The 26,619-nt window shown below is 32.2% G+C and overlaps 1 protein-coding gene and 1 non-coding gene across 3 annotated transcripts in view; both read right to left on the reverse strand.

The window, feature by feature from the left end:
• The window catches only part of LOC118186257 (cell adhesion molecule Dscam1-like), a 1,080,749-nt gene that overhangs the window by 1,047,295 nt on the left and 6,835 nt on the right, over positions 1 to 26,619 (reverse strand). The window lies entirely within an intron of this gene.
• On the reverse strand, positions 22,840 to 22,912 carry TRNAI-GAU (transfer RNA isoleucine (anticodon GAU)). Its single transcript has one exon. It is a non-coding gene; the product is annotated as a tRNA-Ile (tRNA).

The raw sequence follows: 26,619 nt of genomic DNA on the forward strand, positions 1-26,619 counted from the left end.
TCGGAACTTGATCAGGCCAAGGACTATGAGGGTTATTTAAGAAATGAAGAACATAAAGCTAGGATTCCAAATTGCGGTTTCTTGATCCAATATTCCCCTGCAAAATGTACGAAAGTGTTACATCAAGTGAAGTTTAAAAAAACGTAAGTTTTCATATGGCCTCATAGCAAAAGATGTCAATGGAAAATACTATTTCCAGATTATTTTGACAAACTCACACTTGATCAAAATTATCCAAAAAATCTTTATAATTGTTTCTGGCTAATATAAACGCAATGCTGAAAATAATTTAGATGTTTTTAATAATCTAGAAGATTTATCATACACTTATACTGCACAAAATCTATAGAAGTGTATTTATCACTAAAATAAAATTCATAATCGAAATTAATTCTTTAAAGCTGTTTAATTGTCTTTATTGAGATATTTTACAATTTTAGCTGCTTTCCGATTTTATTCTGCAGCAATTACCTCAATGTCTTACTTTTTTATTAATCACTTTCGTGGGCATCGTTTACAAAGCTTAGTGGTGAAACATCAACTGCTACTGATTTATACTGATAGTTACTTAATAGTGAAACATAAATCGAAAGAATCAGATATCAAATTGTATTTAAACGTTAATATTAACCTCTAAAGAAAATGTTTGGAAGTCCTCGAAATAATAAAGACCTCTGCCTTTAGATTTTCATTATTTCTCTTGTTCAACGTTTCAAGAAATTGTGCCTACGATTTATGCCCCAGTTGGCTTTTTTTTTAGTATCTTTCATGCAAATACTGAGGCTTTCTACTGAGGAAAACCTTTCTTCAGATTCTTTGAACCATGTTTTAATACTTTGCTCTCTTCTCTTTGATGATAATAACTTTTTACTGCGGTCATTTAACCCATTAACCGCCAAAACTACAAGGAATGTTTCTTTTCTCATGAAAATAATAACAAATATTAAATTAAGCATTTATAACATAAATTTACATTGAAAATAAAAAAAAATGCTCTTACTTGTGAAAAAAGCGAGTGTTGCGTTCGCGCAACGTCAGCAAAATTGTGAAGCAGTAGACGATAATTTTATCTTTCAAAAATAGAGTTGCAGTTAAAAAAATTTTGCAAGCAGGCGATTTTTTTTTTGTTTTTGTTTTTAGTTAAGCAAAGTCTGAACAGCTTCTGTATATTAGAATGCCTAAGAAAGTAAAATGATCATGACATTTACGTCTCGACAGCATCTTATCTGAAATGTTTCTAGTACTGTTACATACAATTTAATTCAACAGCAGTATCGCAAAATAATTTTAAAATGAGTATATCTTTAGATTTTCCGATGCACAGTCTCGCGCTCTGAAAATAAAAAATGTCTTTTTAAATACAGTCGGTTAATTAAAAATTCGTTAAAGTTTTACAAAATATGAAATCGATATTAAAACAAATTCCAAATTCCAAATTTGGGCTTCCAGATGCCCATATTTGGGTGGAACTGTACGTTATTCAAAGTTTTATGGCTCTACGTACCGTTGTTTTACCACAATGCGAGAAACATACATACATTTATGCAGATTCTTCATTATTTAATTTCTTTAAATATAACACAGTACTCTGATATTTGCTGGCAACAGTTTGAAAGGTGAAACAACGCTTTTATTGAATCCACGCAAAATGCCAAAACGAAATTAATAGTATATCTTGGCAAATTGCCCCTTTGGACTAATGAACTATTAAATTATAATGCTTTAAGTAAATGAATGACAATATAGCATACAAATTGGCGTTAAAAACAATAGAAATATTCACTTCAAATAGCAGAGGGGTTTGCATTAAGGAAAATAATAACAAAATAAGAAATGTAAAAATTGGATATTTGCAAAATTCATAGATTTGATCATGTATGGGTATTGTCTAACTGTTTATTTAATTTGAGCTTTCGCGATCAAATAAACTTTCCATGCAATTCTCAAATTTGTGTTTATTTTTGTACATTTATAAGGAGTTTACGAATGCTCTACAAAATTTTTGTACTGCTAATGGTTACGGTTTTAACAGATATTAATTTTTCTCGTTTCTGAATTGATATATTTTTGGTTTTAACTCATTTCTATTATGTTTCTATGTTTTAAAGCAAAATTTCTTCCCTCATTAATCCATAACAACACTAAAATATATCACTTTGCCTTTAGGTTATAAGCTGACATTTATCCTTAAGTGAAGCTTTTACTTCCATTAAACTACGCTTAATTTTGCTACTTTGCGTTTTAGTTTTATTTAGTCTTCTGATCAGTTACATTACACTAATATTTAATTCGCTCAGATAAGGAGAATTTATTGCGAATTCTATCAAAAACTTTTCAGATCATAACTTCAAAGTGTACAAAAAATTATGTTTTAGTACACTTTGAATAAAATATATCTAGATTGATTCATAGATATCCATAATAATTAATAAAACAAATATATAATATTCAAATTTCTGACTGGATAAAATAACTCAGTTACTCAGTTACTCAGTTTTCCCTGAACAAAACAAAATCTGACAGGAGCCACAGGAATTCCTTGTACATCCTATTACACTATACATATTTTTATTGCACTTAATTTACATTTGTTTCCATAGAGATATATTTCTCATTTAATCAGTTCAGTTGTCACTTCGAGGCAAGGCAGAAAAACTCAAAACATCTTCATTAAAAAAATGTGAAATACAGAAAATCTAAAACATCAAATACAGTTAAACACAGTTAATTTTTTTTTTTTTTTTTTTTTTTTTTTTTTTTTTTTTGCAGTTATGATTAGTTTCCATTTAAAAACCAAGCAATTTGGTCAACGGGCAGAAAGACAAAATAGTCCGTGTACAACAATTTAAAGTTAACTTTTGGTCCCACTGGGCAATATAACACTGTAGTTAGTGCACCAACAGATTTAATTCCCTATACTACTAAGAATTTCAAATGTAAACAAACAGCGACCACGTTAGGGCTAAGCCTCACTTACACTCCTAAATTTTTGATAATGCTACAACTGGTGAATGCAGATTAACTAAAGGTACAAAATCCTAATAGGAACATTCAAACAATTAACTAAGGGTGCAAAATCTTAATCGAAATATACGCAAGATATATTTCAGTCATTTTTCTAGCAAAAAATGTACTTTTTACCAACACATAACATAAGAACGAGAAACAGAGCCCACTGAGCCTGGTAAGAGGTTGGCTATGTATAAATATATATATGTGTGTGTGTAACATATAAGAAATACGATAGCTGCTTTAAAAATAATTCGCAATCTTGAAGTTAACGATTCTAGATTTGGTGCTCTCTCTCTAAATTCATCTGTTCTCCCAAAATCGAGACTCTTCTATGTTGTGTAACAACCTAAGATTAACTAATCATAGCTTGTCTCTACAATTACATCAGACTTAGTATAAATACTCTTGGCACGAAAAACTACGTCATTCCTTTCCTTAAATTTCGCCACGACAACATATATATATGCACGTTTGGTGCACCCAATTACAACAAAAAGGCAGGTGCGCAACTAGATGTTATTTCAATCCATATACAAAATGTCAACGTTCTGTAGTTAATCGTTTTAAAGTTATGCGAAATAAAAACATACATACGTACGTACGTGCAGTACGTACGTACAGATGTCATGAAAAAAATCCCTTTCCATCTCTTTTAAATCCATTTTAAAATCCGTTTTGTAAAAAAACGGATTTTCTATTTCTAAACGAATTCTATTCGTACGTACCTTTATTCTATTCGTACGTACACATATCACGCGAAAAAACTCATTCAAATGGATTCGAGAGTGATAAAAGTGGATATTTCGTTGAAATATGATACCAAATGCTTTCGCGATTACAATACTATCTTTAATTTGTACGAGGAAGTAAAGAAGGTAGTAAGCAATGAAATTAAATATGTGATATAGAAAAGGCCTTTTTATAATCTTAGATGAATTAACTGGAATGTTAATTCATCTAAGATTAATAATAAATAATAGCTCAGTTTTTTAGCATTAATTTTTGCTTCATACTTAAAATGAGATTAGTTTTACATATTGCATCGAAAAACGTCTTAGCATTGCAAAACATACTTATTTAAAAACGAAATTGAAATTATCATATTTTCCTAAAGAAATATTTGCATCATTCTCATGACTCGCTATAGAATGGTGACTGTATAATATTCCATGCATTTTTATTCTGATAGCTTTGTGTGGCACTTGAAATGGAAAATGTAATTTTATCATAATCTCCCTCTCTCTCTTTTCAAGCGAAATTTGAGTTCAAAATGTAAATTGAAACCTCCTCAGATACTGCGCATTTGCATAGAATCTATACCAAAATTGCGAAACAGATCATAAACATGTATAGTATTCGTAAACGTATTATTAAAATCAAGAACTGAAATTTCAAAAATGCTTTATTGATCTAAGAAATCCAATTTATTTCTCCCTGGGAAAATCCTTATCAAGTATGTGGAAGTCTATATTGACACAAGTGTATAAAACCATTCTATTTCTTGCCATTTCCTACTTGGCTTGTGAAATGATGTTACAATTCCATTTCATATGGAAGTAAATATGTCTCAGCATTTTATTATCTCTATCATAGATGATAAACTTCTTGACATGTATGGTTTACTTCTTACTGTAACAGTAGTTTTCTTCTTTCTCAAAGGCATCTTGAAATGCTATTAGAGTGGTGCAATGATGCACTACAGTTTGACAATAAAACGCTAAGTGTTAGGTTCGAGATACAAATTTATTTTTTAATTTTGTACTCGTAATTTAAACAGGGATATTACTATGCAAATACTTATAACGTGTGTACGAGGATCAATGAAGATAGCTAAAGGATTTTTATCCTTAAGAACTGCTGCACTTTAAGTAGAAAAGTATCTCAAAGTAAGTAGTTTCAGGACTCATTTTTGGTTGATTCTGTGAATGCGGAATCTAAATATTCATACGTAATGCAAAACTTCTAGTTAATGGAATCGAACATTTTATATGTAGAGAAAACATTCTATCTCATTAAACATTCATTCTGTTGTTAGTAGGTTATATTTAAAGTTTTACATTCTTTTAAATTAAACATTCGCGGAGATATTCTATAGTTAATTTAGTCATGTTATTTAGGATTCATCAACTGTCTAATGAAAGGTGATATCGAGAAAGGTGTCTCCTGTTTAAGAAAGGAACTACCAAAAACGTGTTTATTTAATTGTTCTATTTTAGGGAAACTAGTATCTGTTTTATAACATATAAGGTAAATGAAGAGTAAATAGTCTTCAACTTCTGTATTAAAGTAACTAAGCTTTTGATCTCTCATTGTCATTTCCATTTTATTTCCATGTGCGAAACGTTTTCTTTAATCTTATTTAAATAAATTATATATATTATATTCCTCGGTTTATTAGAGTGAAATTGAATACACGAATACGTCTACACTAACGGTCCGCATTATAATTTTCTCAAGGCGCCGAGCTGGCATCTTTAGTAAGCTTTTGTTTTCGCCTTCTGGTTGGAAATTTCACGATTCACTTTAAAGGAGGATTGTAGTCTATTTTTATATCAATAGAACAATTTTTGTATGAAAAAACTCCTTTGAGAAAGTTGTGATCCTTTATGATTCTGTTTCCGCACCGCGCGTCCTTTCTTTTAATAAACAGGTTGAGAATCCCCTGTCCTAAGATGCAGAACTTTGCTTGAGAAATTTCCTAATAGGTAGTCCTTCCAGTGGATTCCCTGCCACTGTGGCATTGACGGAAATGAGAGGGCTGAATATCTTGCCAGGAAGGGGTTTCTGTTCTTCAGAAACCCCTTATGAAATTACTATTTCGAAATAGCTAGGATTTTCAGGTGCTTTCTTCATGATATAGTTTTGCCTTTTTCGAATGCTAGACCTCATAATGTACTCTTGTTTAGACCACAACTTGTTCTTGACTCATCTCATGCTGCTACAGTTGCAATTTTTTAAATGTCAACTCAGCACGATTGCGTCTGTGTTCAGGGTTTTCGTTTTAACGTTAAACGATTCTTCTACGTGTTGTCTCTGTATGACTGGACAAGATATGACTGCTATACTTATGGGCTACTCGTAGTGCCCTGCACTATCTGCTTCTTCTTGTCGTGTGATGAGATACTGCAGACCCCGATGACTAATGTCCTAATGGCCAAATGACAGGCATTTGATAAATAAAATTAGTCTGAAATTACCATTATAATAACTGATACATTTATTTCTTACTTTCTGGTTTGACGTTTTTAATGATAAACTCCTAAAGAATTAAAACATATCAACAGAACTTAATAGTGCCGTGTTACTTAATAGTAACACGGTGTAGACATGTATTCGTGTATTCAATTTCAGTCTAACAAACCGAGGAATATATTATATATAATTTATTTAAATAAGATTGAAGAAAACGTTTCGCACATGGAAATAAAATTGAAATGACAATAATAGTTCAAAAACTTAGTTATTTTAATTCAGAAGTTGAAGACTACTTACTCTTCATTTACCTTATATATTATAAAAAAGATACTAGTTTCCCTAAAATATAAAAAAAGTACTTTTTAGTAATTCCTTTCTTAATCTGGTGACACCTTTCTCGATATCACCTTTCATTAGACAGTTGATTAATCCTAAATAATCCTGACTAAAGTAACTGTAGAATATTTCCGCGAATGTTTCATTTAAAAGAATTAATAACTTAATAGTAATACTGCCGTGTTAATTTTAATTCTTCTTATTCTTGTGTGTTGCTTTTACTAATTTAATTGAAGTAATGTATTTATTTTCGTATTATGAAATCACTCAGTATTTTAATGACTAAAGTTTTTATTTAATCTGTAATTTGAGTTTTAAAGGTGAGATTTATACACATTTTTATTGCTAAATATACGCACTGTTTAGGAAGGAAAATGCACAATAAGAACTTCCTTCGATCTGAAATAATTCTCGCATATTAAATCATATTCTTATGTCGAACGCGTAAGTGATTAGTAATGCATGGTGGCATCAGTAGCAGAATTTCGATTAATAAAAAGAGTTTTAAATTTTCACATTTTCTTTGTTATTTAGTTTCTGTCATATCTTCAAATGCAATGTTTTTTAAAATTGTGTAAAGTATATCTCGATTATTTATCTTCTATATTTAGATTTTTAAATCAATGTCTCAAATTAAAGAATAAACAGATCTAGTTTATCAAGTAGTCTTTCTTATCATCATTCTTTGAGACCATCTATTCACTGTTGATAACCTACATCTACATATTACATTTTTCTTTCGATTCTAAAGGTATCAACCTTCAATCCGTTGTATGACCTAACAATGGTTTTAGTAAATCATCTAATTACAGGGGCTCTGAAACAAGGTGAATTACCCCCTGAAGGAGGAATTTCATACTTAAACCTGGGAATGCGATCAGCCTTTTATTTAGCTGTTAAGTATTTAGCTTTATTTTATGGATATAAAAAACTTTACTTACGTTTTATTATTTATCAACATTTTCTATACTTTTTATTTTTAACTTCTAAAAAAGCATTAAAAGAATCACCTAAAATAATGTACATGTAAAATCACCAAACCAACTATTTTGTGTTTGGCATCAATTTCAGTTAAGAATTCATTGATTTCGAATGCGAAAGGTTACAGGCTCTTCTTCATCAAAAGCAAACAAATCTGCAACGAAACGAAACGCTTAAAAGAGTAAATTGAACCAAAAAGGAGTAAAGTGAACCAAAGGAGTAACGTGGATATACAAAAGGAGTATCATAAGGAGTAAATTGAATGAGAAGGTAGCGCCATCTGTTAGCAGGAATAGTATCGAAAATTGACAAAGATAAATCTTGTCAGTGGTTTGAAACATATGATAAACTAAAGGAGTGTTAAGTTTTGCATCAAGGAACACGAATCATATACCGAAAAGATGAAACTATCACGTCTTCGTATAGCTAATCGTAGTGGAAAATTTAATAAAATAATTGATGTATTGTTAAATTGGATTTTTTTTCCACACAAAGATTTATGTTACTTAATTAATGACTTCAAAGGCAAGTTATTCCTAATGGTTTTAAAATTCTGTTAATATAATTTTGCAATTTTTTTTTTTTACTATTTCTGACAACTCATGGCTTTCTCGTTCGCTTTCCTCCTTTTAGGTATAAATATAACCATGGATTTCCCTTCGTTGCAAATTTCTTTGCTTTGACCTGTACTACTTGCTTGCCCTCGAAATGGATAGAGTCTACGCCAAATTCAAGATTGTTGCTGATTTTATGTTTTACTTTTGTCTTTATCTTCTGTCTTGAAATTTATATGTATTTTTCAAGTTCTTAAAGAAGCGTGGAAACTTCTATCTTGGGTGAAAGTAGTGCATGAGGAAAAACAGATTTGGAACAACTGATCTATTACATTAAGCAGCATTTAATACTTAGTTTCAATTATAGATTTTTATTTCCCATTCTTGTTAAATAATTCGCAGTCACTCATTTTCTGTAATATTCTTATATATTTTAGTGGAACATTCTTGAACAAATGCAGTTTTACTTTTTCTCCTGTTAAAAAGTGTAGAGTCATTAGGTTACTTTGAAGCATAAGAAGTGAAAAGTGAGCAATGCCCTCGACGGGACTCAAACCTGGACCTCTCGAATACGCGCCGAGTGTGCTACCGTTATACCACGAAGGCATGCAAAAAGGAAGGAGAAAATACCTTATAAAATATATAAATAATCTTTATAATGAGTGGGTATATTTAAACTGTAGGAAGAATACTGAGCCTTAAAATGAAAATGTTTGCATGTTTAAAAAATATTTCTTATAGAAGAAATTCTGAGAACCGCTTACTTACAAGTGAAGACATTATCTTCTGGCAAATAATTACAAGACGAGTTGGATAAATGTAATGTCTTGTATTATTTAAACTGTTATTGCTTAACGTTTTATTTAACTGAGTTTTACTTGTAAAATCACCACATAGTGCGCCTAAGTATGATGTTTCCGGCTTTCTTCTCCATGGTTTCAAATTTTTTTCAAGCAAGAAATCAAGCTTTTGCCATAGGTATTTCAATTTTCATTCGGAAGGAAACATTATACAAAATTATAGTATCCAAGGTTAATCAAGTGTATTAATGTAATAAGAAATTAACAGTGTTTCAAAGCGTGATTTCGCACGAAATTGTTCGTACAAGGTGATGTAAATGTAAACATCTGATATGTTAGATGATTTGCAATTCACAGATATGTTAGATGAATTCCATTTTCACATAATTACTTCAATTCACTATTAATAGTCGGCAACGCAAGCCGGTATGAATAGCTGCATGATTTATTTAGCTTGCCATTTTAAGCATTTCTTGATTTGCCTAGGGTTCTCTCAAATCCTTCTGTCTATTTTGATACGTAGAGAATCATACGGAACATTGAAGCCAGGGATGTAGCAATTAAAGCAGTATAGTAGTTTAAAGAAGCATAGACTTCCTTGCTGAAATCTTATCAACGTACGAAACATATACATATAGCACGCAAAAGTTCCAGAAACTCGAACAAACCTCCAGGAAACAAGATAGCAAAGCCACACGGTAAGTGCATTGTAGAGTACTTCATTTTGGAATTCTAAGTTAATGTTGGAAGTGAGGAATCTAAGAACTGATAAGCGAATAATCACTTGCGTTCGGTGACAAAAAACAACAAGATAGAAGGGTAACTAACCCTTTATTATTCTAATAAGATTTAACAAAACTTCGCCTGGGAGTGTACAAGCAAAGCCCGCACTTGGACTTGAACTTTAAAGACTAATAATTAAACTAAAACTAAGATTAACTAAACAAGTATAGCCGAAGCTATCAAGGTTCAATTTGAGTTGGCCCCTTAACTTATTTTCCTACGAAGCTTAGCAAGGGCCTGAGTACGGCCGAGCGTAATAACAACTTTGAGAGAGAGTGGCCAAAAAGGCAGACGCGCGTAAATCAGAAACACTGATTCTCTCTAACTCAGTAAGTAACTTCGTGGTTTAAATACCGCTCCTCCTCATTAAATATTCAGCAAGATCCAAAAGTACGTTCTGGCCGGAAGCAGTAAGTTGAAGTTTAGAATTTGACAGGAAAGGAACTTAAAATTTAACTGTTAATAAAATTAACATAATCCTTACAGCATGCTTTGAGGTTTTTTTATTTCAGCAATAAAAAATCAGTTAAATAAAGACCTAGCCAAGAACAGTTTAAATAATTTACGTTAATCTATAGCTACATTATAAAGATAGTACTTTAAAGGTAATTGATTCCAAATAAATCAGTCACAGGGAATCTTATATTAATTATTGAATTCACTGTTATGTTTGATGCGTAGAACTCTACTAGGTAAATATCCCTCTGAACCTCCAACAAGAATTAAAATATTTTTAAACTGTTCCCTTAAGTGTCAACATCATTATCATCTGTCCAGCCATATTCAACATATTATACTATCTCAGTTTCTCTGCTGGAAGGGCTATTTATATCCGTTAACACATGTGTGTTAAACACATGTTAATGTGTTTCGCATGTAAATTATAATTATTTTTAACATAAGTGTATATGTATGCCACGACTACCTAGCAAATCTTATGTTGAAGTTTTTACAATTTTGTCTTTCATGTCTAAATAAATATTTTGACAACATTTTATTTTTTACACTTGTGTTTCGATTTTCGTTCCGTTCTTCTAGATAACAAATGTTGGTTGGTTTTCTGAAAGATTGCGAATGCATGTGATAGTCCAGATAAACGCAGTTTTAGAAATCTGAAAAATTTTTAACTATTGGTCGATTTCTCACTTTTGCTATTCTTATCCAGAATAATGTAGCATGCAAAGAAAACTAGCTTTAAGCCCTGAAAGAAAGCATTTAAACTTTCTAAAGTAAAATATAATCATGATTTTTGCGTACAAAAATTTTAAATGAAAAATTGCGCATTATTTATTAGAAAAGCATTTAATATATGGTTATAATTATATATTACTTTTTCTCTCAACTGTGCGTGTTTTATTTTCTAATTAGTTTACAACTGTTAGTTGCATCAATTAATTGCTAATTAGTTCTCTGCATGTTTTAATTTCCTTATACCTAAATGAAAGCGTTAAATATTAAATTCTTAAACTGTGGTACAAGCTTTGTAAACTGCTGTCACGAATGTTAAACTAAAAATATTTCAATGTTGAACTTTATAGCTAAATTAATTGAATACACAATGTAAATGCTCTTTTCTTTCCAATATGTGAAACTTAATAGCGTTTTGAGGAAGGATTTTCTGTAATAGGTCACAAAGAACTTGAATATAGAAATTTTATGTAAGAAATTCTGAACTAGAGCGTAGTACGACTCAATATTGGCCTTTCCGAAATTTTATTTTAGGAAGAAATTCGTATTGTTATTTTACGAAACGATTTAAAAAATATTTGGTGCTTCCTAGAGTACTCAAAGTTGATACAAAATTGAGCATATTTAGAAATGATTTTAAATTTTAATGTTGATTGTAGTCATCGCTTCATATAATTATGCTTTAGGGTAAAACATAAAGGTCTCAACTCTTGATAAAATCCCTAAGCAATCATGTTTCGAAGCACTTATCTAGCCTGTAAATCTGTTTCTTTGCAGTAACGTAACCAGCACGATGAAGTAACATTTACGGATACATGATAATTTGACCTTGAGCTTATGATTCGACCTCGAGGATTTATCTTTTTCACACCTTTTTCCATATTCCAACTAAATGGCATATTTAAGTTAACTTTTACGCATAATTTTATCTGAACTTATAGATTTTAGAGACTGTGTTAGCGTTGCACGAATGAAGATGGTTCACAATTCTTCCATCTTATGGAAGAAAATGCTTTTTGACGAAATGACTGATGCTTTTTTTAAAACCTTAAATATTAACTGGATGGAAAAATCATCTAGATCTCATCTAAATCTTACAGAACGTACCTTGGACGCTTTTGGGAGGCAAATGCAAATCGGCTGTTTCTCAAGGACTTTAAAACAGAATTGGTGTGACCAGAAATGAAATGGATCAAAGAGTGCTATCGGCTTTAAGGTTTAGAAAGACAGCCTAGTTTCCGGTACGCAATATTGCTTTTAGAGATCTACGATAGTTAGAGGTAACATATCCCTACTATGTTTCTTTTCTTTCGGTCCTGCAATGTTTGATTCAGACCTTTTTGAGCAGATGAGCCTTCTACACGATATGTATACCATAACTAATGTATAGTTTAATATTCTCATTATATCAGCTAATAATGGTCGGAGAAAAGTTCATTAAAATCTATCCATCTTATCTATCTATCTGTAAGTAATTCATCAAATTGAAAATGCATTGAATTTTAAATACCAGTTTATTTTCATGTTTACACAACAACAAAAAATATTAAATAAAGTGCCAGACTGTTAATTTTATAACAGAAATTTAATAATAGTAGCAGCAATAATTTAGCTACTTTGAAAGTATAGTAAAATAAAATTAAAAAGCTGGGAATGACATTAGCTCATTAAAATGCAGAAATATGAATAAAATGGTATTTAAAATAAATTTGAAATTAAAGGGCAAAAAACAAAGTCAAAACCTGGGTTCTGGTTACTTAATTTAAAATGTTATTTTCGTCTGAGTATCTTGAAATTTAAAGAATAGAATTCTCTGAATTTTAACTATCTAAAAATATTCTTTGCAGTATTTGTTTCGAGCGATAACAGAATAATAAGGATTACTAAAAATGCAAAGAAACGAACTTTCAAATCTGATCGAAATTTAAAGAAGATATCACATTTCTCATATGAAGTTATTATATTAAGATTCTAAAGATAAAATTGTTTTGAAATAATGGCAGAGTTACCTTTTTATTTTTAAAAACGTTAAGAAACGTCTAGGTTTATATAAGCAAGTAATATAAGATTTCAAATATATCTTTTTATAAATTTCGCTACAACTTTAGATGATTTAAACTCAAGAAGTAATGTTCTTATGTTTCTTCACAGAAAAGAGAAAATGTTTCTTGTCTTCAACATTGGCTTTTATTGACGTGAATTCTTTTCCAGTATCGCATTTCTTCTGCGAATTGTCGATTTAGCAGCCAAAAAAAATACTGAGAAGTACGAGCAGTTGCATGGAAGGTGGGAGTTTTATAATAAGAAACTCTAAAATAGGATCTCTTCGATTTGTTTATCTTTTTCTATCTACAGTGAACGCATAAGTTCCAGACTAAATTCTCCATATTTCTTATATGGGGTAATAACAGTTAACAAATTACACGCAGTACTTAAAGATCAAAATTGTGACTTACAATGAAATACACTGGGTTATTTCGAAGCAGGAAAGATGAAAAATGAACAATGCCCTCGCCGGGACTCGAACTGGACATCTCGAATACGCGTCGAGCGTGCTGACCATTACACCACGAAGACCTAAGAAAGCGGGGAAAATACCTGATATACTCTCCGTTTTAAATGACGACTGGAGTTTTACGGGACCCAGTCGCCAAATCCTTGTGGTGAAGAATCATCATTAACCACCTTTTTAGTTCGAAAGCCCCTGTAAAGACATTAGGCTATTTCGAAGCAAGAGAGATGAAAAATGAGTAATGCCCTCTCCGGTACTCGAACCAATGAGCTCTCGAATACGCGTCGAGTGTGCTGATCACTACATCACGAGGGCATTCTAAGAAGGTGGGAGAAATATTTTATAACATAATTAAAATAGAAGTAACACTTGTAACTTTGTAAGGTATTTTCTCCGTCTTTGGCACGTGCCTCCGTCAGTCTAGAAGACAATCTAATGGCTCTATAACCTTTTTTCCATATTGATACGTTAGATATAGCAGATTATTATTTACAGTTTTTCGTATTAATTAGCATCGAGTTTATTTTTAGCATTATTGTTATAATTAAATTAATATTACAATTTTTGTCGGCGGATTTGACGTTAATGTTCCCAAGTAAGTGGGTGTACCAGTAGCCGCAGGGTTCGATCCAGGGTCAAATCCTCAAGAATGGGATGGCTAAACAAAATTACTCGTGTTTGTAACGTCTCCCCATGTGTAACATAAAAATCAATTAGTTATCTTTAAAACGAATCTAGTTCAGCCAATCTCGTAGGCTGCCCAATTTGACGTCCCAAATAATCCCAGATATGCTCGATTGGTGACAAATCTGGGGATCGAGCAGGCCAGGTAAGGGTGTTAATATGGCTGAGGCAGTCATGTGAGATTCGTTCTGTGTCTGGCCGAGCATTGTCTCGTTAAAAACAGCTCCTGGGAGCCCTGCCATGGGTGGCAACACGTGTGGCTGAAGGATGTCATAGACATATCTCTGGCCTGTCATTGTGCAATGGATCAATATTAGAGGTGACCGTGTGTCGTAAGCAATGGCACCCCATACCATCACACCAACATTGGAAATGGTGTGTCGCTGTAAAGCGAAGGCAAGATTGAGACGTTCACCACGGGGCCTCCACACAGGAACACGAATGTAATCACTGGTCAAATTGAGTCTAGTTTCTTCCCTGAAGACGACCTGGTTCCATTCCGTTGAAGTCCAATCTTGTCGTGCGCGACACCACTCCAAACGGAGGCGTCGGTGGGTGGGTGTCATTGGCAGCACACGTAATGGGCGCCGCGATACCAGATGTCTTTCAAGTAGGCACCTTGCGATGGTTCGGAAAGACACAAGGGCCAGTAATGAAGCTGCTGCATGTATCTGGATAGTGGCCAATGAGGCAATTGGATCTATGCTTGCGTGTCCTATGATGTGACGGTCTTCTCGACTGTTCTGTCGAGGGCGTCCTGAGCCTGGTCGCCTGTCCACTGGTTCCAACACCACCTCACGGTAAAATCAGAATGGCCTCCCTGACAAGCTACTCGCCGAGTTGACCACCCAGCTCCATCCATTCTGATGATTCTCCCCTCTCGAACACTGACAGCTGCTGATATTGGCTTCGATGGTGGCGTAACGGCATGTCTACCTCAGCGTTTCCTTAGCAAAAGATTAAGCACACTCAAACAAGCTCTGCTTAACTGTTTTATACTCCAAGAAGAACGAAGTTCATCGCCCTCTAGTGGCATTACGCAATGCACAATCACGGTGCATTTCTACGCATTTGCATATTTGCCCGACATGTACTTCCATGCCAAGTTTCGTTGCGATCTCACAATTATTTCTTGGTGCGCAATTTTTTATGACAATGAGTGTATTTGTAGCCTCGAATTATGCATTCTTCTGTCAGTCCAATTGTACAACGATGTACAGCGAATACGCTGCGAAGATGATGTATACAGTCATCTCGTGTTTTTTACAGTCTGTTTAGGTACTTTGAGGCCTTTTTCAGCTCTCTTTTGGGATTGTAACTAGTTTCGTCGTCACTGCATAGCATTTATTTTTTGCACGTGATTTGAAACTGTATCTTAAATCAATCTTCATTAACGTACTTCTCATGAAACGACATATTTATATATTAAACGAGAAGAAATTTTAATAACTTAGTTCTTTTTCCGTGGCTGTTTTTGTCGTGGTTACGAATCATATCGGAAGGTGAGGGAGAAATTATCATTTTAAAGTAACATTTTATAGTTAAAAGTTATACTGCAATAATAAAGTCCATGGTTGTAATTCTTTAAATAAATTTTTTTTTTTTTTTTTTTACAAATTGCTAAAAATTTTGTAACTTCTTAAGAATCGTTCAGTATTTAGAAAACTCATAAAAAATTAGATTTTTAAAATTAAAAATAGCTGTTACAGATCGAATAAACTATGCAATTACAATTGTAGGAATTAAACTAATTTAATTATAATATATTTTTACGAATAATGTACACAGATGATTTTACCTCAATTATATGTGAAATTGTTGTATTTCTCTGCGTAATGTAACATAAAAAAGTCTAGAGAGACAAGCAATGCCGGAAAAGTAAAAATGCATTCAATTCATTTAACATTGAATAAATGGATATCTCGGTAATTTGGCGAGATATCGCCAAGCTGACAATCGTTTTGGCGACTTTGTCGCCTAATTCGGCGACAAATTGCTAAAAGTCTCAAAACTCGACAAGCATTTGGCGACATTTTAGTCCGGTCCCTGTATCACCGTAATAAGTATTGTAATTGAATAAATGTAAGTAATCAGTATACGAGTATTAGCTATAACCGTAATTCCACACTCAATTTTGCCTTCCAGTAATAAGAAGCAAAAAGTACTAGAAATATCTCAGCGACCGAATGAAAGCTATATAAGGCCGGAGAAAGCGTTTGCTTTCAGTTGCTGTTGTTGTTAGCAATTAACAGCTCAGCGTGAGTTCAGAGTACTGGGTTATCATCGGGTTAGCTTTCTCTTTAGATGCACTATGCATTGCCTCGTATTTAACGTTTACAGTACTTTGAAGTGTAACTACTGATTGTACTCTGTGATACTGTGAACAGCTGTATGAGTATTTATTTCTGTGTTCGATACGACCTATCATCGGACCCGTGTGCATTCGATCTGTTACAAAGCCATACCCAAGCAACAATATTAACTTTTACATAAAGCCAAAATTTTCTGCGTTTTCCCCCGAAAGTTGGTGTTAATAATTCGATAAGAGTTAAAAAGACATTTATATCTAGAATTTTTATTGGCTTAGAAATTTTTAAGGTATTCTGTCCCGATATATGGTGAGAATCTGTTATAACAGGGAACCATACCTACAGGACCGGATAACAAGCTGTATATCTCCATCAATTAAGCCGTTATATACATTGTATTATACAAAAAAAATTACTTATTTCTTAATTAATTCTACTTTCTTGAGAACAGCTTTAATATGAGAAATATGTGCACACAGAGGGATGATCTTTTTAGGAAGTAAGCTTGGCAGTTTTACAGTTAATTAATACATATCAGTTGTAATGCTCCTTTAAGTTTCAGAGCCTGCATTTGATTAATAAAAAAGTACAATTCTTATAATATATTAGAGAAAATGGAAAACATAAATATTTACTTTCTCAGTTTCTAAATCCAATGGAAATTCTCTTGTGGTAAATAATGTCCATTTTCCCAGCGGGATTGTTTCTAAAACACAGTAATTATATTACAGGCCAGTAATGTTTAAAACTTATGTTTTCCTTATACCAGTATTTAATCTTTTAAAATATTGCATTGAATGCAGGTTATTGATGACATCTTTTACGTCGCTTTTCTAAGAACCAAGTACTTATTAAAGACGGGGAAATTTTAATTAAAATAACTGTTTTTGTTATGATGTCAAACAAATATCTGGCAAGCTTGAGTTTAAATGTGGTTAGTTACCAAAGCATTTAATCTTTCAGATTTGCAAGGGAGAAACCATTTCTAAAATTATGAACCTATTCATTTAATAATTGAACGAATAAATCGCTTGAGTTGTGAATAATGTATTAATCTGCTCCAAAGTGCGTTCGAATATATAGCATTCGAAAAATATTTTATTAATTGCGATGTTAGAGTAAATGCATAAAAATTAACAAGGGAATGTGCAATAAATTTTAATGAATAAAATGCACTGTAAATTGAACTAAATGGATATATTATTAAAAATTAACACTAATTTTTAGCAGTAAATATATTGCTTTTAAATTGCTCAATCTGGTAAGCAATTTCGGTTTAAAAATAGCTTCTAAGGAGCATCGAATGATAACTTTAGGAAAATTAGCTATTTGCCATACCGCCCGAAAAATAAATCAGAAATTCATTGTCTATGCAATGGCAACACGTATAAAATAGGGTGGGAGATAAATGCTATCGTAATGTATTGCTATAGCTTGAAATTAATTGATGTTTCTAATGTCAAAAGTAATTTCCTGTTGAATCCCTAAGTAGGAATGCTTGAGGTTTTAAGATTCCCATTAGTTTTCAGTATATCTTGCAACAATTTTACCGTGCTATGCCGGTTCGTTGCTCATCAGAAGATGTAATATTGCATTGGTAAACTTTCGGAAGGCAAATAATGTCTTCTTAATGCAAAAAAAAAATGGAAATTTATTTTCTCGTACATATATTCTTCAATTTAAGGTAATTTATTTCTCACTTCTTTGACTGACCAAAGAAAGATGTAAATTATAAATACAAGGTATCTAAACTTTTGCAGTCCGAATATACATTTTTGAAATCGTTATCAAAATATTGGATTAAATGGTCTGAGATAGTTAACACGTTATCTTCAATGTTATTAGATTGCAATGTTTTTACTTGTACTGTTTATAGAACCAATATATACTGAGACTACAGTACAAAAGTTTCATTATGCAACACATATTAATAGATGAGTCATATAAAATAGGCAGTGACAGGGGGAAAGAGAAGCTAAACCGAGTTTACTGAACGAAAAAATTCAGAACATTCGAGTGAAATTTAAAATATGCTAAAAACGTGTCAATAAATTAATTAAATTTCACGTTAAAATCAATTATTTTTTATGAGGCTAATATTAAAAAATGACAGATTAATTAAGTATATTTATCGAAATAAAGTAATTAAGCTTCTGTCTGCTTGTCTTTAACTAGAAAACTGTGATGAATGGAATGCAATGAAAATTTATTGGAAAAGCTTCAGACAATCGTTACAGTCAACCTGTATCCGGTTACAATTAATATTGTGCTAATCAAACATTAGCTACTACGAGAAGCTTCATTTGAAACGCAATGTAATTTGAATGCAACTTATGTATCATTTTCAATATTATAAAGGGAAGAGTCTAACACACTTTGTTTAAATTCATTTTTCATGAAGCTGAAACTTCTTCTGAATTATTACAAAACAGTGAATCATAAAAAATTTATTCTCGCGTGCGTACGGGTGCGTAATAGATTGAATGCACAGAACCAACAATAGCTTTATAAAATTTATTTTTACCAAAAGAAACGGTTTACAGTTCTGGAACTTTCCACAAAAATACATATACAGCTCATCTCACTATCACTGAGTAAAATCACTAGTTACACTTCAAATTACTTAGAGCTTTAAACACAACGCTGTGCAAAGCGCATCTAAAAGGGCGAATCTACTACCAAGAACTCTCAGTACTCCGAACTATCGCTGAACTAATCAAATGAGGAAAAACGGAGAGCGGCTGCTCTCTCCGGTCTTATATGGTTTTATTCCAACCGCCTACAAATCTCTAGTACGTTCCAATTCTAGAAATTACCGTAAGGCCTATGAGGGCCGGATACAATTAATAGTTACATACAGAAATCAATTACAGTTATTCAATTACAATATCAGTTATATTTATACAGAGACCGCACCAAAATGTTGCCGAATGATCACCAAGTTTTACCACGAATTTGAACATGTTTAGCGGATTTTTGCCATTTCTCGCCAAATTTGGCGATAACAGTTAGTCGACGAAACCACTGCCAGCTTGGCGATATCTCGCTAATTTAGCGAGATAAGCATTTACTCAACGTTTAATAGACTTCTCTCTCTGTATTTTTACTTTTCCGGCATAGCTTTGTCTCTTTCGAGCATTTCATTTTACATTATACAAAATTACTACAATTTGACACATAATTCCGCTAAGACTATTTACAGATGTACAAAATTCTTAACGTTATGTAATGTTTCGCCTCATCAATGGCTGAATTGCTAAAACCACTGAATACTGGTACATCGGTCGTAGTTCGAAATCAAAAGAACGATTTATCTACATGATTAATTTTCGTCGTTTTTCCGATTTCTAATACGAATTTGAACACGTTTAGCTTAGAATGTGCTTCAGGAAAGCATATTTTGTGTGGTTTGCAATATTCGAATAATTTAGCCTATTGTAGAATGCTTCAGGTTGGCACAAAAAGAAGTATTTTGAGGTTGCTTGATTATAGCAAAACATGCGAGGCCTATCTGCCTAAAGGGAACGATGCTTTATACAATTAACGATGCATTCATAAATAACTTTCTGTGGGAACCTGAATCGCATCGACAGGGCATATATCCTTGTATATATATATGAAAACGTCCGTGCAGCTAGCCCGCTCGCTTGGAATCGAACTGTACATGAACTACCAGTTTTCAGCGACTTTGCCACTCAGCCCTTGGTGAGACGACACAAAATATAGAAATTAATATAGCAGTGTTCTTCTGTTAATTACTATATATAATGCTACATACATATATACTCCACGTTCACTAATATCAGAATACTAATGTCAGAAATATCTGTTCAATTAGCTGAAATACGTAACTTTAAAAGGACATATAATAGCGCAGTAAAAATTTTATTTAATGAATGGTTGTAAATAACTACACTTTTTTCATTTAAAATTACATTTGCAAATCAGAAATCAGAATCTGATTTAAATAGACTATCTTAGAATAGTAATCATATGCATTACATTCTGAACTCTCTAAAATTTAATTTTTGCTTCGGAATTTTCAAAGAAATGAACGGGATCATACATAAACACCATATCATCTAAATCAGCGGTCTCAATCAGGGGCGAATTTCCCCTTGGGTGGAATTATATGGTTTCATGTTGGGAATGCTGTCAACGTTTTATTTATTTGTTTAGCATTTAAGTTATGAATAAAAGAAACTACTTTTACTGATTTTGTTATTTATCAATATTTTCTATATTTTTTCTTGTTTAATTTATAAAACGCATTACAAAGTAATTTAAATTCGAATAAGGGTTTACGTACTTTTAGAATTTTGAAAAAAAGGAGAGGAATATGATCGTCTAGCAATGGTGAAAGGAGTGCATGAAGCAAAAAGTGGCTTTGAACAACAGATGTAAAATCTACTTTGTAGGATTTTGTGTTAACCAATTATTATGAGCTGAACCTTTCTTTTAACTTCTCTATTCTGTAGTCGTGACCAGAATGCAAATTATTTCTTGTGTTTTAAAGAATTTTCTTCTACCTTTCCGCATGCTTTTGTCGTGTAACTGGAAGTACACTCGACGTGTATTCGGATGATAAAAGAAATTCCTAATGACTCTACCAATGGCGCGCAAGGAAGATAATTCGTCACCATCAGGATTTCGTGATTGGTTTCCCTAATCCCAGTCGCCCTTGAAAATGGAGAGTGCATAAGTTACTTTCTCTCTCCTTTCCGCATGCCTTCGTAGTGTAACTGGAAGCACACTGTGCGCTTATTCGAGAGGTCCAGGGTTCGAGTCTCGGCGAGGGTATTCCTAATTTTTCGCGTATCCAGCATCAAAACTTCTAATGACTCTGTAGTACATTCAAGCTGATGTTTTGACTATTTTATAGTGAGAGCTTCTGGAAGCCGCAGATTGCAATTACGTACTATCGCCAACTCTGCTGAAGTTTTACCCACGTTTTCAAAGTTACGTTAGCGTTTTCCTAGCCAGCGTTTGAATTGTGTGGCATTAATTATCTTAATTAATCTATCTTGTAAGTAGTCCTAGACTACATTACCTAAATTTGAATTTAACTTCATCATATGTTACTTTAAATACCCGCAAAAAGTGGAGGTTCAATTGTAGCGTAAGTACTGCCTTTGTTTCATTTAAAGAGTTAAGACAGGTCCATTTTAATCTTCTTGCAAGTTAATAATTTGCTACAGGTTAAAACAACAACTTGCTTTTCAATTTAATAAGGTATTTAGGACACTGACACAAACTTCTAGACACTTAGACATAGCAAATCTCTATGAGATTCAGGACTATTAAAACCTTTTGAAATAATGCATATATTTCAAAAGAAACATGCTTATTAAATTTTACTGTTTTTTGAGAAAATAAATTTTCAATTTTCATAACAAAAAGGAAAATTATTTAAATATACGGAACAGAAAAAATAAGTATTGTTGAAGCAATACTTATACTTTGTAAAATTGAATACATATTTAAAATTTTATAATATTATATTCTTAATTCTGATACTATTTATTATGATTTAATAAATATGTAAATAGGTTTGGAATGAAATGACTTATTATGTATTTTAAGTTCCAATTTTTGAAATAATAATAATAAAATAGTTAATGAAAATTATATATCTTGGTTTTGCACATTCCCAAATCATATTCTGAATTTCCATGATGCAAAACCTTAAAGAAGTTTTTTAGAAATTTAGCTAATATAATAAAGTTTACGTAAATTGTATATTTTATGGAATACAAAGTTCTTGATTTGCATGACATAAATAAAATCCAGTCTAGACGAACTTATTACCTTTATGCTCTGAGCGGAAAGATATAATCCTTAACGTAACCGGTGCTCAGTTTTTATTGAAACTGGTTTCGAAAAGCTTAAAAAGATTTCATACAGTTTTCAGTTATTTTTATTAAAGGGCTGTTTGTATACCATTATGAAATACGAGACTATTCATTAGAAAATGTTTTGCCGCTGAGTTTACTTTTATATACATATTTTAGGACATTAAGATTGGAGCTCTTATGAATACAAGAATCTTGTAATTACTTAATTTCTGGTTTATAAAGCAAATAGATTGAAGTATCTTAATATTAGTTAACTATTTATCAGCCTGTCATACTGATTCTTAATAACTATCAAGAATTAAAGGAATGAATTTATGTTTAAGCTTGTAGAGACATTAGGGTTTTTTGGAAGCCGGTGTGATGAAAAAATTAGCTATCGCCTTCAGCGGGAATCGAACCACGGACCTCGGGATAGCGTTCCAATGTGCAGGCCACCACACCAAGAAGGCATGCGAAGAAGGTGGGAGAAATACCTTATAAATTTCCCTTTTAAAGGGAGACTGGGGTTTTTTAGGGAAACTAATCGCCAAATACTGGGTGTGGAGAATCCTCTTCCAACACCCTTTTAGTTCGGGCGCTACTGTAGAGACATTAGGTTATTTTGAGGCCGGAGAGATGAAAAATTAGCAACGCCTTCGCCAGGAATCGAACCACGGACCTCTGAAGTATCAGCTCAGAGTGCTGACCACTACACTACGAAGGCGGGAGAATTGCCTTATAAGCTTTCCAAATGAAATGATTTTATTTATTATTTACTTTTATATATGTACAATTTTATTTTAGTTCTTTCCTTTCTGGCACTTTACGCCATGACGTTCCCTCATTCTAGAACTTAATGAAAATCTGGCAAAATAGGTAGATAAATTACAGTAGACGCCGCTTAATCGGATTGCGGTTATATTGTCATTCGGGGGATATTGTTACCGAATTGGCGAAGTTCCACCAGTTTGTATGCGTGAACAAGGAAATATTTTTCTTATTCTGTAAAACCGTTCGGTTAATGTGATCAAGAATAAATTTCTAGAACAAATTCTTAATGGTACTAAAGTCTGTAAATAAGGTCAAAAGAGTTTATAAGAATAGGCAAGTGACAGAGAAATGTCACCAGGTAAGGGATTAAGGCTCCAACCAGCTTGGTTTCGATTTCAATCAAAGATTTAAAATTAAGCAAAAAAAAAAAAAAAAAAAAACTTAATTTGGAGCAGATTTTGAACATGTCTATTGATTTTGAGGGAAAATAAGCGAGTCCCTCATCTTCAATGGTAATACAAAACTTCTACAGTTTGTTTTTCTTTTCCTTGCTGCTGGAAACAAATTCCCCTAAAACATCAATGCGAAACTAAGACTGCTTTTTAGGGGTTTTTAATTTTGCATTGGTATGGTGTCTTTCAAAGAGCATGTCCTCCAGTTATTAAGATTAGGCGAACATCATGGCAAACATAATTTTCAGAAACGTTATGACTAGTACATAAATGAACATTTCATTAAAAACAATATGAACAGTTAGTAAAAAAAAAAATTACCTATTTATATGTTTCTGCTGCGAAAATACCTATTTATATGTTTCTTACCATATTTATAATAAACTGGTAAAACTCCACTGATATTTTCAAGAATATGTTTTTAATGTTACCTTCGGTTAATTATCTAAATAGTTGTGGACAAATATATTCAGTAAGCGGCGCGTACTGAACGCATACTATGTGAGAGATTTGGCCTATGGTTCACGGCTGCCTTTTCGATTAAAGTCTCTTGGCGACTTCAATGCTGCTGGTGACTGGAATATTGAACCTTGAAAGTAGATAAGATTTTGGTAAGTAGTTCTGTCTCAGGCTAAACAACTTTGTAACCTCTGGTCAAGTTTGATCAACTTTGCTCATTTTATAGCCATTATTTACCATTTACATACTTTAGATTTTGGTAAATAGTTTTGTCTCACGCTAAGAAAGATTGTAACTTCTTGTCAAGTTTGATTTATGTTGCTGAATTTATACCCAATGTGAAAGGAAGCTTTGGGTTTTAAATCAGGTTTTAACTACATAATCTTTCACATGTGGGGAAGCAGTATAAATTTAAAATACTTTAAATTTTGTGACTGTTTAACTTAGAGTGCGGAATTCTTGTAGTGAAAATTCTCTTAAGAATTTAGGAACTACTTTATTTTTATTAACCTGAATGGGCTATTAGTCTCAAAATACGACCGCCCAGACGGTATAGTGGTTAGGGGAGCCTGACTGCGATACCTAAGGATCTGGGTTCGAATTCCGGAGAAAGCATGGTTGTAACTGTCCTTCCCTTCATAGGAGGCGATGGTGGCCCACCTATTAAGTGCCTCTGTAATAAAGAGACCCCCACATCTGGCTTTGTATATATTAATGGACTGGGTTACACTGTAACTGTTCACAATCTGCCATTAGAAAAAAAATTAATACGTTGTTTCACTTTTCATTCGAGTCTGTTGCTATTCGGAAAAACTTACGAGATTTTCATATTTAATCTCCCTGTTAATAATTAGCAAATTAAACTCTCAATTAAAACTGTTAAATTGAAAATTAAACTATTAGTAAATGAAACTAACTAATATTCTTAAGAAAGCAATAGATGTTGTTTTTAAGAATATTACTTAAAATTTTAATCTTATTGATTTAAATGCATTTAATTCCTGATACATTTAATTAAAGATATTCAATACTTTTACAGAACAGCATTGCATATTTTTATCAACATACAGATGATATATAACATTCCCATGACAGTCTAAATGCATATGCATCAAATATCATAAAATGTTTCGCTATTGCACCTGGGTCACCTCTATCGAAGTTCTCTACAGATAAACTATATCAGACTTTAACAGAGCCCGTTTGGACTTTAAAATCTGTTAACCTTACAGACTTTCTGTAATTGATTTCGATTATTTGAAAGATGAAGCAGTTACTAATTGGTAAAGCTTGATATTGTGAAAATATTTTAATTTAAACTTAATTTTTGCAGATTTGTCTTTATTTCTTTTATACGTTTATCTGAGTTTTAGCCGTAAGGAATTTTTTTTTAATTATCATGTAAATATATCTAAAAAGCAAATGGAAAACGTTCAAGGTATTATTTTACATATTGGTTAAAAAAAAAAAAACTAGTAAATACAACAAAAGTTGAAACAGTTAAATACTAAACGTAGATTTGAATCAAAACGGCCATAGGAAAGTTCACCCTATGAATGTTTCCAAATTATTTACATTTAAAATAAATAAAGCTTAAAGTGGATTATTTTTATTCAACCACCTTTTGAATTCCAGCTTTTGTTGATTTAAAGTTTCTGTTGTGTGTACAGTTCTAATTCACTCCCTTAAGATTTACTTCCCATTTAAAAAGGTGATCTTATTTATGCGAAATCTCCGATTAAGCCATGCTGCTTTAATTTTCACGAGAAAGGAATTATTAAAGCCTTCTTATGATTCAGTAAAGAGATCAAGGCACAAAGATGTTTTTAAGAATGTAAAAGAGAAGATTGATGAGAAGAAAGAGAGAATGACTCTTATGTTAAGAAATAATCCCTAAGAACATGCTTAAATTTAGTAAACAGTCTCTTTCTTCTAAAAGATATAAGAGATAAAAAAAATTATTTTTCGGAATAAATGCATATTTTCACGCACTAATGGAAAACTGTTCTCATTCTGAAGACGTTTAAAGAATCATCGCTTGTTTTCAAGTAAGTTACAACTTTTCTTACAAATGATTAATTTCTGCAGCAAATTCAAGATTGCTTTAAAACATATCTAGGCATTATAATGAAGGCAAAATGAAAAAATGGTATATTTGCATTTTGAAAACGGTAATCGGTAAGATGAAAATTGTAAGTATCAAAAATGTATCAGCAATCTTGTCAGCGAAAATATAGAACTTGAAGAAATCATATGGACATTTAGAATATTTTATACTCTAGATTTAAATGAAATCTGAATATTTATTTTTATAAGATTTATATTTCATTAATCTGTTAAGTACTCTATTCGCTAGAGTTTGTTAAATTTCTCATTTATTCTATAGCACTCGAATTAATTTTTAAATCAGGAATTAATTTTTAATCAGTTTATAAATTATATTTTTAACGACGTTATTCTATGAATATACTCAGCACAATTATGTCAGGAAACTTGATTTTGAAAGTGATAAAAATTAAACAAAGTTGAGTCTCTAAATATATAATAATAAAAGTGCATTCTTATAGCTTGTTGAAGATACGTCGGAAGATAGAACAGTGATTGAAGTTGGATACTGATAAATGGACATGTCAGGAAATTTCAACGGAAGAATGAATCGTTGGAGTTTGTTTACGAACAGCAGGGCGGAAAGGGAAGTTTAGTACGCAGCTCGACAGCGGAAGATGAATTTTAACGACACGGAAGCCAT

The sequence above is a fragment of the Stegodyphus dumicola genome, chromosome 12 (genome assembly GCF_044657685.1).
Source record: "Stegodyphus dumicola isolate Sdum_Otavi_A_Nest chromosome 12, ASM4465768v1".
In the NCBI taxonomy this organism is placed as follows: domain Eukaryota; kingdom Metazoa; phylum Arthropoda; class Arachnida; order Araneae; family Eresidae; genus Stegodyphus; species Stegodyphus dumicola.